The sequence below is a fragment of the Glycine soja genome, chromosome 13, assembly GCF_004193775.1.
Source record: "Glycine soja cultivar W05 chromosome 13, ASM419377v2, whole genome shotgun sequence".
In the NCBI taxonomy this organism is placed as follows: Eukaryota; Viridiplantae; Streptophyta; class Magnoliopsida; order Fabales; family Fabaceae; genus Glycine; species Glycine soja.
The window spans coordinates 27,386,977-27,400,147 of record NC_041014.1 but is presented as its reverse complement, the minus strand read 5'-3'; positions in this window follow the sequence as shown (position 1 = coordinate 27,400,147).

The window sequence follows — 13,171 nt, the reverse complement described above, 5'->3', positions numbered from 1 at the left end:
TCCAATAGATTAATTTGACGCATTTTATCTCAAATTTTAAGAAACTTACAAATTTTACCCTCCATCCAATTTTTTTTGGTAAATTTTACACTCAAGTTTTTTAATTTTTTTGGCAAATTTTATCTCTAATTTTTTATGTTTTTGTCAAATTTTACCTTCAACTTTAATGTTTATTAATAAATAAATAACAAAGTAAAATTTGCAAGTTTCTTAAAAAATTGAGGGAAATGTGTCAAATTAATTTGTTAAGAGTAAAATTCATCAAAAATTAAAAAAATTGGGATAAAAAGTACAATTAAGCTTTTATTTTATTTTGCCAACTTCTTAATTATTATTTTTCTAACTTTATACTTGTTTTAATAAATTTGAGTATAATTTCTTTCTTTTTGTTTTATAAAAGTTTCTTTTGTTTCAACTACTAAAATATGAATTGTCTTCATTTTATAAACTAATGTAACTTACTTTTTACATTTTCTCCAAACCTAATATCATGACCCAGTGCCATTCCAGATGTAATAACTCTGTAATACTCTTTTCTGTTTAGAAACTTTTGATATTACTAAGAACACACAAAATTTCATATTTATTAGATTGTTACACATGTCTAATGATGAGAATTGCCTTGTCAAAAGGAAAAAGAAGAAATCCTATCTATATAAAGGAAACCAGGGTTACATAATTTCTATCGTAACAACTAACAAGTAATAACCTCCCACTTCAATGTTGGAAAACTTTTTGTTGATCCTATTCATAAATATCATCCTCTCGAAGAACACAAATATAATAGTTATAGAAAGAAAAAGATCGAAGTTATCAGTGAGATTTTTTTAATCGATAAATATTAGTCGTTAAGATTAATTTTTAACTGTTTATTATCATTGTGTATTTTTATCTTGCATGAGATTTAGCTCATATAATATTGATTTGACATTAATTTGGGACTTTTCTCGTTCAGTTTTTTGTTTTTTTATGGAGATTGTCTTCATAAAATTAGATAATTAAGATGTTCTTCTCCTTTTTTAAAAAAAAAACTATAACATAATGTATTTATAAAATAATTAATTTTAGCGTTTCTTTATTTATGTGGCAATATTTTTCATCAATTTTTTTATTTATAATGCAGCTCCTTTTTTGTTGATTTTATCTGTATAAAAATGACATATTACAGTCTCACATTAACGCAAAATGCCCTTGTATTTTCCAGAAGTGAGCTTCTTTTTTCTTTTTTTTATTCTGCGTTTCAAATATTGCACCCGTGATCTTATTTTTGCGTTGGACAAATAAAAATGAATCACATTTTTTCCATCTCATTACACTTTTGCAAGTTGCACTCAAATGAAAATGACATTAATCCCTCTTTCAAACAAGGTAGAATTCAGTTTTTCTTTTTGGTAAATAAAAGTCCAAGAATATGTTATTCCTGTTTTGGTCAAACTGGAATCTATGAATTGATAGACATAATGAAATGAATCTTGGAGATTTCATGGAACAAATGAATGAACGTACTTTTTGTTGGCACCAAGACCAAAAAAAAGTCCACAAATGACCAGCAAACCAAACTAGTCCGTGTTCATCAGCTTCATGGGCTCTATATGATTATGAGTTATGGCTAGCTAATCACATTGTTCAAGCCCACTTCTAAAGCTGCTTGTAATTGTAAACAATATAAAATACAAAATAATGATAACTTTACTCATGTTTTTTCAACGAGTCAAAGGATATTAACAGATTATTAAATTAGATTGATTTTGAAAAAAAAAATTGATTTAATTACTTTGATTTCCTTAGTCATTCATCCAATCTGTTTGATATAAAATTTAAATCTAATCCTTTTTTTTCATCCCATTTGGTGGATCAGAGTTTTAGTGGACGCAAGTTTGACCATGCTCTGAAGCATGGAGCAAAAAATGGCCTCTTTGTTATCACACAGGGTTGATTTGTGGATAGTGTCAGGAAAAATGGTAATTGAGTTCAATTGTTTTCAATTGACATGTTTCTTTCTTCTTTTTTTTGTTAGCTTTCTTGGTGACTATGATTCATCCCTCATGCTATAGATACAGGAACCTGATACAACTTTCATATTTGCATCTTTTCACCTCATGTTGAAGCACTCAAAGAGTCAAAGTATTAGTCTAATTGTATTTTTAGAAACTAGACATTCTTCTTGTGATCACAGTCAGCAGTGCAGTTTTTGGTGATTATCTGTCTACACACTGCTGCTCATTTAGATCGTAATTAAGCTTAAATTGTTACACATACCTTTTTCATTTCATGGTATTATTTAAATCAAAGAGTCCACTGGATTTGTCTCATAAACTTAAATCTAATCTAATTCAATTTAAAGTGGTCTAGATTGAATTAATTATTTTTTTTTTTGAATTTTTCTTTTATTTTTTGTGATGGTATTAAATAAATAATAAGATATCTAATAAAAATAGTGAAAGATCATTGAAAAAAAATATAAAAAATATCATCTGTAAGACATTATATAGCTAATAATAATATAAATATTCATATATAGACTATTAAAAATAAATTTACAGAACTTTATTATTATTATTATTATTATATAAAAGAAGAAAAATTTGATATAAAAGAAAAATTATACTTTCAGATATCTAGAGAAAGAGAAAATAAAATAAAATCAATAAGTATAATAAATGAGTTGATAGAAAATGAGATGAAAAAAAGCATAAAATAGATTTAAAAAAATAATAAGATGTAAACAAATTAAATTTGTAATGAAAAAGTATGATACGCTACTATATAATAGAGAATATTGCATCTCATGATATGGATAAAGCAAATTAATTCATAAAGAAGCCAAAGGACTGTGATAGAGTCCTTTATGTTTTCTCTCTAGTTGGCATAGGAATTAAAGCCAATATTAATTAAAGACGCCATGTAGGACTGAATTAGAGTCCTTTATGTTTTCTTTCTAGTTGGCATTGAAAATGGAGTGAGATTTTAAGATTGTTTGGAGTAAAAGAACGGTAAAGTATGCGAGTTAAAGCCAAAACTCCAAAAATTCAGCCCCACCTGTGCAAAACTTTTAGGGCAGTTATGGTGGAATGAGCATACATGAGAAATATATAACAATGCCAAACATTGAAAAATAGTGTCTTGTGTCATGAAAAAAGGAGAGAAAAGAAAATAGTGTCTTTGACTTTTTCTAATAAGATTAACAAACGGATTATTTGTCTCATTACTATTAATTATTATAATGGTTGAAAAAGAAGTTTCTTGAACATCAATTCTCAACGCGCAGTATTCATTCTTTTTTCCATTTTCAAACCAACGTTTCTTTGAGCAACTGCTTCTGTTTTGGGTTCCAAACTCTTTCAATTATCAATTTATAATGTTGAAGCTTTCCTCTAGCTTTTCCATTAACTATCTGTTAAATGTAAAATAATTAAATTTATCATCCTTTATGAATTAATCACGGAAATAAATGTATATATCGATCGGGAAATCACTTTTGTCAATGATTAATTAAACACAAAAATATATCAATTAATACTTAACTTATATAATTATCTTTAACTGTATTATTATATTCAGAGTCGACAGTAGAATTAGCAAATTGTATTCTTAAGAAAGAATGCATTCAGAAATGTATCTTCAAGATAATAATAATAATAATAATAATAATAATAATAATAATAATAATAATAATAATAATAATAATATCATAATTTTTCTTATAGGCAATTTTTTAATTATAAATGATAAAACTTAGCACAAGATATGGCAAAGTTTTGTAAAAATTACGCGGGAGCAAAGATATATCAATCTAAAATAATAATCAACAATGTCAATATGTCATAATAAATTTCTCATATAACAAAAATTATATATTTAATTCCAAGTTATGCCACCTTTGTTGTGGTTCACTCAATCTATAGTCATGTTATTGCAAAGATGACTACCAACTAAAAAATAATAAGAAAATCCGCTGATGTGAGTGTAACTGCTTGTGACTAATCTGAGTGTAAATGCTCACAAATTTTTACTGGTTATAAACGGTATTGATCGGGAACTTAAAAAACAAATATTAATGTTATTCCAAATGGTTTTTTCTTAGATGATGTATTCCAAATGATATTTGGAGTTAAGGAAACGGGACTCAAGTATCTAATGATGGTGGTGACCCATTAAATTAAGGTACAACAACTTAGTTATTCAAAAGGAGCAACTTGGACAAGGTGAAGCACATGGTGGCACAATGTTGGAATCTAATAGTTTCTGGGACATATGGCCCATGGCTAACATGAACATTATATTTATGGGACTTGTTTTCCCATCCATAGGCTGTTGCTTATAAATCCTAGCCATGCATTTTTTTTCATTAATAGGTGGAATCTTTTATAAATTGGATAGATGATTGATCAAGTTGGTGAAATCGTGAAACCCTGATTTATGATTTAGTACATGTTTGGATGCAAGTCTCGATTAGCATATGTGTATCAAAATTAAAGTTAGACATACTTAATTTTTGTGTTTTTTTTCTTAGGTTAAATGACATATTTGATGACGATCCAAACATATGTTTAACAGGATTGACTCAAAAGGTAAAGTCACTAAAATTTAAACTTTAGGTCCATTATAATTTATTTTTATATAATTATATAAAATTTAAAAAATTACATGATGCTTCAGGGTTCATCCATGTTGAACTAAAATCTAACCAGTAATAATTAAATGTCTTTGGATAAGATTTGTAGCTTGGATGCACATCACTCGAAATAAATAATAAATATTTGTGTTATATTTTAAGTAAATCTCGTGTGTAGATGTTGAACTAAACATGCTATAAATATATTTCAAATATTATATATTTTTTCTCGTCTCCTTTATAAGAAAAGAAATTGATTCTACATTTATTAAAAAAAATCAATTAATTTCATTAAATTCTGTTAGTCTGAAAACAAAGACAAATTTTTTTTTAAAACTATTTTTCATTGAAATTTGATATATATATATATATATATATATATATATATATAACATTAAAAAAATTTAGTGTTATTAAATGATTAAATGAAAGATATTTTAAAGATAATCTCATTTAATAAGATAAAATTAATTAATTTTTGCTTATATTGAAATAAAAAAAAATATTTTTTTCCTTATGAAAGAAATTGGAGAGAGTAATATATTAACTAAATGATTAATTTTTATCGAGGAATCTGATTGATTATTTTTAATAATATCTCTTTTTCTAATTATATTTTTCTTTTTTTCTTCAATAAATTTGAACTCAGCTCCACTTGAAGATACTTACTTTTTATTTGATTTTTTTTTTTTTTTTTGGTTTTCACCAAAGATAACTCCAAACCAAAAGTGGACCATTTACATGATTAAGACTCGAACATCAGACAATATAGTTAAGAAAATTAACTATTACCAATTTACTAACTATACTGACCATAATTTTCTGCTCCATTAATTTTCTGAGTTATCTGAACTAATACCTTAATTGATTCTCTATCCAGTAGTTGACTGAACCCGGGGGATTTTTAATACTCCATTTTTTTCTTTGGTGAGATTGAAGTCAAGATCCTCATTATAGTGCCCGTGAAGAGGAGTACTAATGTTTCTAGGGAGCTACTATAATTGTCTATTTCCTTTCTTTCTTATTACATTGAATTGAAACAAAAAACTCAACGTGTGAGGGGGATGTGCCTCACGTTAATGTTGACTTTTGATGACGATCCCAAAATATCTAAAATTTGGTTTTTTTTGCTATGCATTGTTTCACTATTTTCTTTTCGCTTCCTTATTTTGTTTGAAGGTATATCCTCTAAAAATAGTTAAAAATTATTAATGCAAACAATTTAATTGGAGATTGTAGTCTGTATAATTAATGTAGATAGTTGGATTGTTTGTTGAAAAATTCATATATGTTTATAAATTAGAGGGTGGGAGGAAGAAGGAAGGAAGAGGAAAGAGATCAAAGTACATTTTTATCGTAAAACTACATACTATTATATACTATTATCTTATAAGTACTTTTCAATAATAATAATAATAACTAGTTTTAAATGCATATTTTTATTAACAAATTAATTTTAATGTATCATTTTTTATTTGAGAGTGATTGTGTGTGTAAAAACATGCATATGCAATTTTGTTATATTCTTACAATATTTTATCAAGTTAATGTATTAAAATATGTTAAAAGACTCTATAAATATAGATATGGTGTAAATTGAGAAACGCAAGAAGGGAATAATGCAAATGAAGGTACTTTCGAAAAATGAAAATGAGCAAGTATGCAGTAGATTAGGACAGTTTCATCTTTTAATTCAGAACGATTCTCTCCCTTCGTTTTTCATCCAATCTATGGACAAACCCAATTCTAACATGAGATCCACGTTAACTTTTCATTTCTCTCTTTCAATGTTAAGTTCCAAATGATAAAACATGTGAGTTTTTTAAACCTTTTCCTTCCTCCTTTATACCAACTTTCAATTTCTATTAAAACAAAAAGCAATAAAAGTGTATACACTTGTCACTGTCGTTTATTCATAGGCGATCATTGTGTAAAAAAATTGATACATAATGTTCTACTTCTTTCAATTAATTAATTTGAAATTTTAATACCATTGTTACTTAAATATTTGTCCAAACTGCGATCACATTATTAATTATTTAATAGTTCATTATTCCATTAGAAATATTTTTAAAAAAAAGTTAAATAAAAGACTCAAATTACTATATGTGATTTATAAAAAAGTTATATAAATATTTCAAATTGTATAAATATGGTGTTTTGATCTTTTTATTTAATTTTCCCTTTAATACTTTATTTTACTGGTGAGTGCTCTAGTGATCTGTATCTCGTGATAAATATATATTTAGAATCTAAACTTAGAAACAACCTAAAAAATAATAATAAATTTTTTATCTAAATCGTAATTAATTAGACCTTTCCAAACTCACAACTAATGCATGTTAGCAAGAATTTTCAAACACTAGACCACTTGAATCAGTTCAGTACATTTGCACGTACGTTGCCTTCAGCTTTTATTAAATATAAACAATACTACCATGATATTGTGTCATTATATATACTCCTTATGCCATACAATATACTATTTTTTTTTAATTTGCTTTTACTTCTTTAATAAATTATATTGATGCAAATGATAAAATAAATTTACAAAACAAAAAACTTGCTCAATAATTATTACCTTAGTTTTCAAAAGGTTACTATGGGACACCTTCTACCCTAACATACATATAAATAAAAAAAACATATAAAAATACAGAATTAACTAAAATGATTTTATTTTAAGCATAAAAGAGTTCATGTGAGTAAAATGGTCATATTCGTTTTACTATTACCAAATAAAACGTATTAAAAATATATCTGACTCAGAACAAAACCGTCAAAGTTTACAAAAGAAATATCGTTAAACAGTGGAATGAAATAAAGTAAAATAGCATCATGCAATTAAACTAAAAACTCATACCCCAATGTCATATCCTATCAGAGCATTGTGTCCCAGCGTCCTCTAACATGAGGTTCTTTAAAGTCATTCACCTAGTCATCTGCTCCCACAAACACAAGTTTCAAGATCATCACAAGATCCAAATACAAACAACACACAGGGAGTGAGTTATCACATTTCTAAATAAAATACAGATAAACAAAGATATAATCAATATAAATTGTAGAAGTATTTATAACATAGCTCAACTTAATACAATTCATGTTACTTCACCACTTTATCATTTAAAATTCATTTTTCAATCGCTAATCACATTACACATGAATCACACACTCGAGTCAAGACGTAATAACACTCATCAATTTCATAATAGACAATTCATAAGTGTTATGCAAAAATTATACTAAGACTCAAGCCTATATGCAATATGATACCATGTTAGTAAAAAACAACACCATGGCGCTTAGGATTACATAACAAGATACACCACACAATGAGTATGTCAGGTCACTCTCACTAAGTAAAATCATAAGATGACTAGCCATGGTCACTCTATTTTGTGAGAGTGCTCCAACCATATGGGATCAACATAGTCTTAAAGGAGCACTCAAATTGAGTATATTTACCCCCAAGGCTTAGACTTCAAAGAATCCGTTAGGGTTTCACCTTCCTGATTCAGGTCCAACCCCTAAAATAATTTTTGCATGCAAACACTGCTCATGAATTATACAATACTCATTATCTCACACCTGTTTTCAAACACATCTAACACAATACGCTACAATTTAACACCTCAGGTTCCTAACTTGGAACCCTACACTTTCGTTTTAACACCTCGCGCATTAACATTTTTCTCAAGGTAAACACCAGTCGATTATTGTATAATTTACAACTCACAACACAAGTAATTGTCACATCAAGTATTAACTACACACTTATTCACAACCATATCTCATGTCTACAATTTAGCATCTCAAAATGTCACAATCCATCATCACATGTTTACGTGTATCTCGCAAATTAACACATGTTCAACTTTGCACTCATATTCAATCTCAATAACAATGTTATAATCTCAAAGCAACATGTTATCTCGCAATTCATCACATATTCAATTTATTATGCTAATCTAGTAAATCTTATCCAAAACACAAACAAATTATACAAAAATGTTTCTCACAACATGGGGAGTAAAATCCCTCAAACAATTTTACATAATCATACATGAAGAATTATAATACAATAAACATCCAAAAATAAACATCAATTTGATCATCTAAGGATCTCTACACATGTTCATTCTAACCCCAATTGCGATAAATTCATCTCTTACATCTAAGCAAGCTCAAGTGTGTAGTTCGACAGTGATATTGACATCTCTAACAGTTTCCCAAGATTCCCCAAGTTTGTCCTCTAGTTGCTCTCTTAGGGTTTTTGAGCGTTACAAAGAAGGAGAAGGGATTGAAACTCCATTTCACTATCCCCGTGTGTGGGGAATTTCTCTCACCATAGACACTATGTTGATAATTCTAACAGTGGGGATGTGAGAAAATGTGTTCCAAACTTGGTGTGCAAATTTCACAATGATCCAACGACTGACGAGTCTGAGATCCTAATTTTACTGGGATATATTTGGGAGTATGCAGGAAAAACAAAGAGCTAAGTGTGAGGGACATTTCCCTCACCATATACATTATTTCAAAAATTCCAATGGTGAGTATGCGTGAAAATAAATGTCAAACCTGGTGTTTTAATTTCAGGATAATCCAACGATTTACAAGTCCGAGATTGTCGTTTTACTGAGACAGTTTTTGGGTGTATGCGAGAAAAAGAGAGAGCTTTGGGAGAGAAAGAAAGGAAAACGAAATTGAGAGGAAGAGAAAGCGTAGAGACGTATCGTCAATTTAAAAACTAACATAGTATTTCTCTATTTATGATTAGGGTACTCAAGACCTATTATTTACTCTAGTTTTCTTTATTTCATTATTTTATAAAAAAATTATATTTTACTTGCTATCAAATGAATAAATAAGATGTTTTTTCTAAGGACATATATCTATTTTATTTACCTTAAAACAATTATTTTAATTAATAAAATTATTTCTCCTTATTTATTTAATTATAAAAATCTCATTATTTTTCTAAAACTCTTTATTTTTACATAAAATCTTTTTTAATTTATTTTACAAAAAATGAGATGTTACATACTCATCTAATATTTATTCTTATTTTTCATTACAATTATTGTATGTGGTCTAATATTAGTTGATTAGTTAGGAAGTTAGCTGACAACCTTAGATAGTTATTTTTTGTTATTCTGTTAATAACAGATGGCATGTCATCATATGTATATTAGTTCTATTTTCTATTAATAAAATAACATTAATGTTTTTTGTTTCCACAACCAATTCATCTTCTTGATTCATAACAAGTGGTATCAATAGCTGAGTTGAGATCATAAGGGAAAGAAGGAAGAAAACCATGGCTCTCGCAATAATGGAGATTGAAAAATTCATTGGTGGAATAAACGATTTCAGTCTATGGCGGTGAAGATGAATGCATTGCTTGTTCATCAAGGCTTGGATGTAGCCCTTTTAAAGGAAGTAATCACAAAGATAGAAAAGAAGAAATGCGCAAATGTGACGAAGAAGGCTCACAGTGCAATCTTGCTTAGTCTTGGAGATGAAGTGCTTCGGGAAGTGACTAAAGAAAAGTCTGCCAAGGTGGTTTGGGATAAGCTGGAGGATTTTTACTTGAAGAAGACCTTATCAAATAGATTATATCTCAAGAAACTCTTGTATGCTTTGTTGATGGAGGACGAAAAGCCCTTGAAGAAGCATTTGGATGATTTTAATATGATCATCTTAGACCTTAAGAGCATTGACGTAAAGATAGATGATGAAGATCAAGTCACCACTCTATTGAGTTCTCTTCCCAAGCGATTTGAGCATTTTGTTGATACAATGTTGTATAGGAAGGCTACTCTATCAATAGATGAGGTCAAGGCTGCGTTGAACTCAAAAGAAAATCAAAGGGAGAACGACTCCAAGAAGGAAGAGATTTTTTAAGGGCTAGTTGCAAGTAACAAGAATCAGAAGGATTTCAAGAATAACAAATCAAAGTCTAAAAATAAGAAGAAGAAATGTTTCCTCTATGACAAAAATGAGCACTTCAAGAAAGACTACCTAAGCAAGTCAAGGTTCAATGATGGAACAAGCACAATGTAGATGTGGTTGTGGCTCAAAAAGGATATGGCAGTGCAAAGACTCTTGCTATATTAGAAAATGATTCTCAAAAGGAATGGATCTTGAATTTAGGGTGCTCATTCCACATGTGCCCCAATAAAGGTTGGTTGGGAAATTACAAGCAAATAGATGGAAGTACTGTACTGCTAGGAAATAATAAGTCTTGTAAGGTTATTGGGATTGGTTCATTAAGAATCAAGATGCACAATGGAATAGAGAGGGTGTTGGAAGATGTGATACATGTTCTAGAATTGAAGAGAAATTCGATCTCCTTAGGCACATTGGACAAGGAGGGTTGTGGCTACAAGTGTGACCGTGGTAGCCTTGAAATATAAAAGGGGAAGAATCTAATCATGAGAGGAGTAAGGAAGAATGGATTGGATTCCTTGGCTGGACAGACAATTTTTGCTTATTATGCAAATGTTGTAACTGATGATAACACAAAGTCATGGCACCACAGATTGACACGTATCAGTTAGAAAGGGCAGGAAGAGTTAGCAAAATAAGGTGCTTTTCGGCAAGACAAGATTGAGCCACTAAAGTTTTGTGAGCATTGTCACCAGCACTAATACCAACAATGCAACTCTTGATTATGTGCATGCAGATCTATGGGGACCATCAAGAATTGAGTCACATGGAGGGGCAAGGTATTTTCTATCCTTAGTAAATAACTTCTCCAAAAAGCTTTGGATTTACTTTCTAAAACACAAGAATGAGGTTGTCAAGGTGTTTGAATAATGAGAAATTTAAGCTGAAACTCAAACAGGAAGAAAGGTGAAGAAATTAAGGATAGATAATGGACTTGAATTATGTGATAAAAGGTTCAAAACCTTATGCAAACAGAATGGTATTGCTAGGCACTTAATTGTGAGAGGGACACCACGACAAAATGGCTTGTTGGAGAGGTTCAACAGAATCATACTTGAAAGAGTTAGGTGCATGTTGAATCATGTTGCTCTGCCAAAGTCCTCCTGGGCAGAGGCTGTAAGCACTGTTTTCTACTGCATAAATAGAAGCCTATCAACTACCATAGGCTAAGACATTTGGTTGTATTGCTTATGCTTATCTAAAGTAGGATAAGTTGGAACCAAGGGCCTTGAAGTGTATCTTCATAGGCTATCCATAAGGAGTAAAGGGATACGAGCTATGGTGTTTAGAACTTGGACACAAGAAGTGCATCATCAGCAGAAATGTAGTGTTTAATGAACTACAAATGAAAAATTAAATTGTGCCATTCAAGTCTGCTGGAAGTCAGAGTTCACAGGTTCAAGTGAAGTCTGAAGAGAGTGTGACTACTCAACTTCATGAGGAATCAACAGTGGCAAGAGACAAGTTTGTTCCTGTATCTAGACAAGCAAATGAAGAAGCATCTCAGGATTACTTTTTGGATAGAGATAGGGAAGTGAGGACAATCAAACCTCCTGAAAGATATGGTCATGCAGATTTGATCTCCTGTGCTTTAATAGTTGGAAAGAGATTGAAGATCATGAGGAACCGCAGTCCTATGATAAGGCCATAAGTAGTAAGGATAGTTTAAAATGGATTTTGATCTCCTGTGCTGTAATAGTTGGAAAGAGATTGAAGATCATGAGGAACCGCAATCCTATGATGAGGCCATAAGCAGTAAGGATAGTTTAAAATGGATTGAAGCTATGAAAGAAGAAATGGTTTCTCTAGAAAAGAATCAAACCTAGACACTTTTAGATTGTCCTAAAAGTGTTAGTCGTTTTTTACGACTAACTTTTATATTTAATAGCCGCATGAAATTAGCATCTTTCTCCCAATTTATGGTTCTTTTTGTAGGAATTACACATATTTTCATGTTTAGTTTATTTTACTCAGTAGATACTCCCAATTTTGTGAATTAATGTGAATCAACTTCAGTTTCAGGCTAAAAGAAGAAGGAGGTTCAAGCAGTTGGTGTCTCGCTAAGCGAACCATATGCGCTTAGCGAGTGACATCCGCTAAGCGAGGCACATAGTTGTGGAAGCAATGCCTTCAAAGGTTATTTTGATGATGCCAAAGAATTCAAGAATCAAGAGAAAGATTCAAGATAAGTTTCAAGTTTCAAGTTTTCAAGAATCAAGAGAAAGATTCAAGAGAAGTTTCAAGTTTCAAGTTTTCAAGAATCAAGAATCAAGAATAATCAAGAACAAGATTCAAGACTTAAGATTCAAGAATCAAGAGAAGACTTAATCAAGATAAGTATGAAAAGGTTTTTTCAAAAACTGAGTAGCACATGGATTTTTCTCAAAACATGTTTACCAAAGAGTTTTTACTCTCTGGTAATCGATTACCAGATTGTTGTAATCGATTACCAGTAGCAAAATGGATTTGAAAAAGTTTTCAAATGAATTTACAACGTTCCAATTGATTTCAAAAAAGCTGTAATCGATTACAATGTTTTGGTAATCGATTATCAGTGCCTTTGAACGTTGAAATTCAAATTCAAATGTGAAGAGTCACATC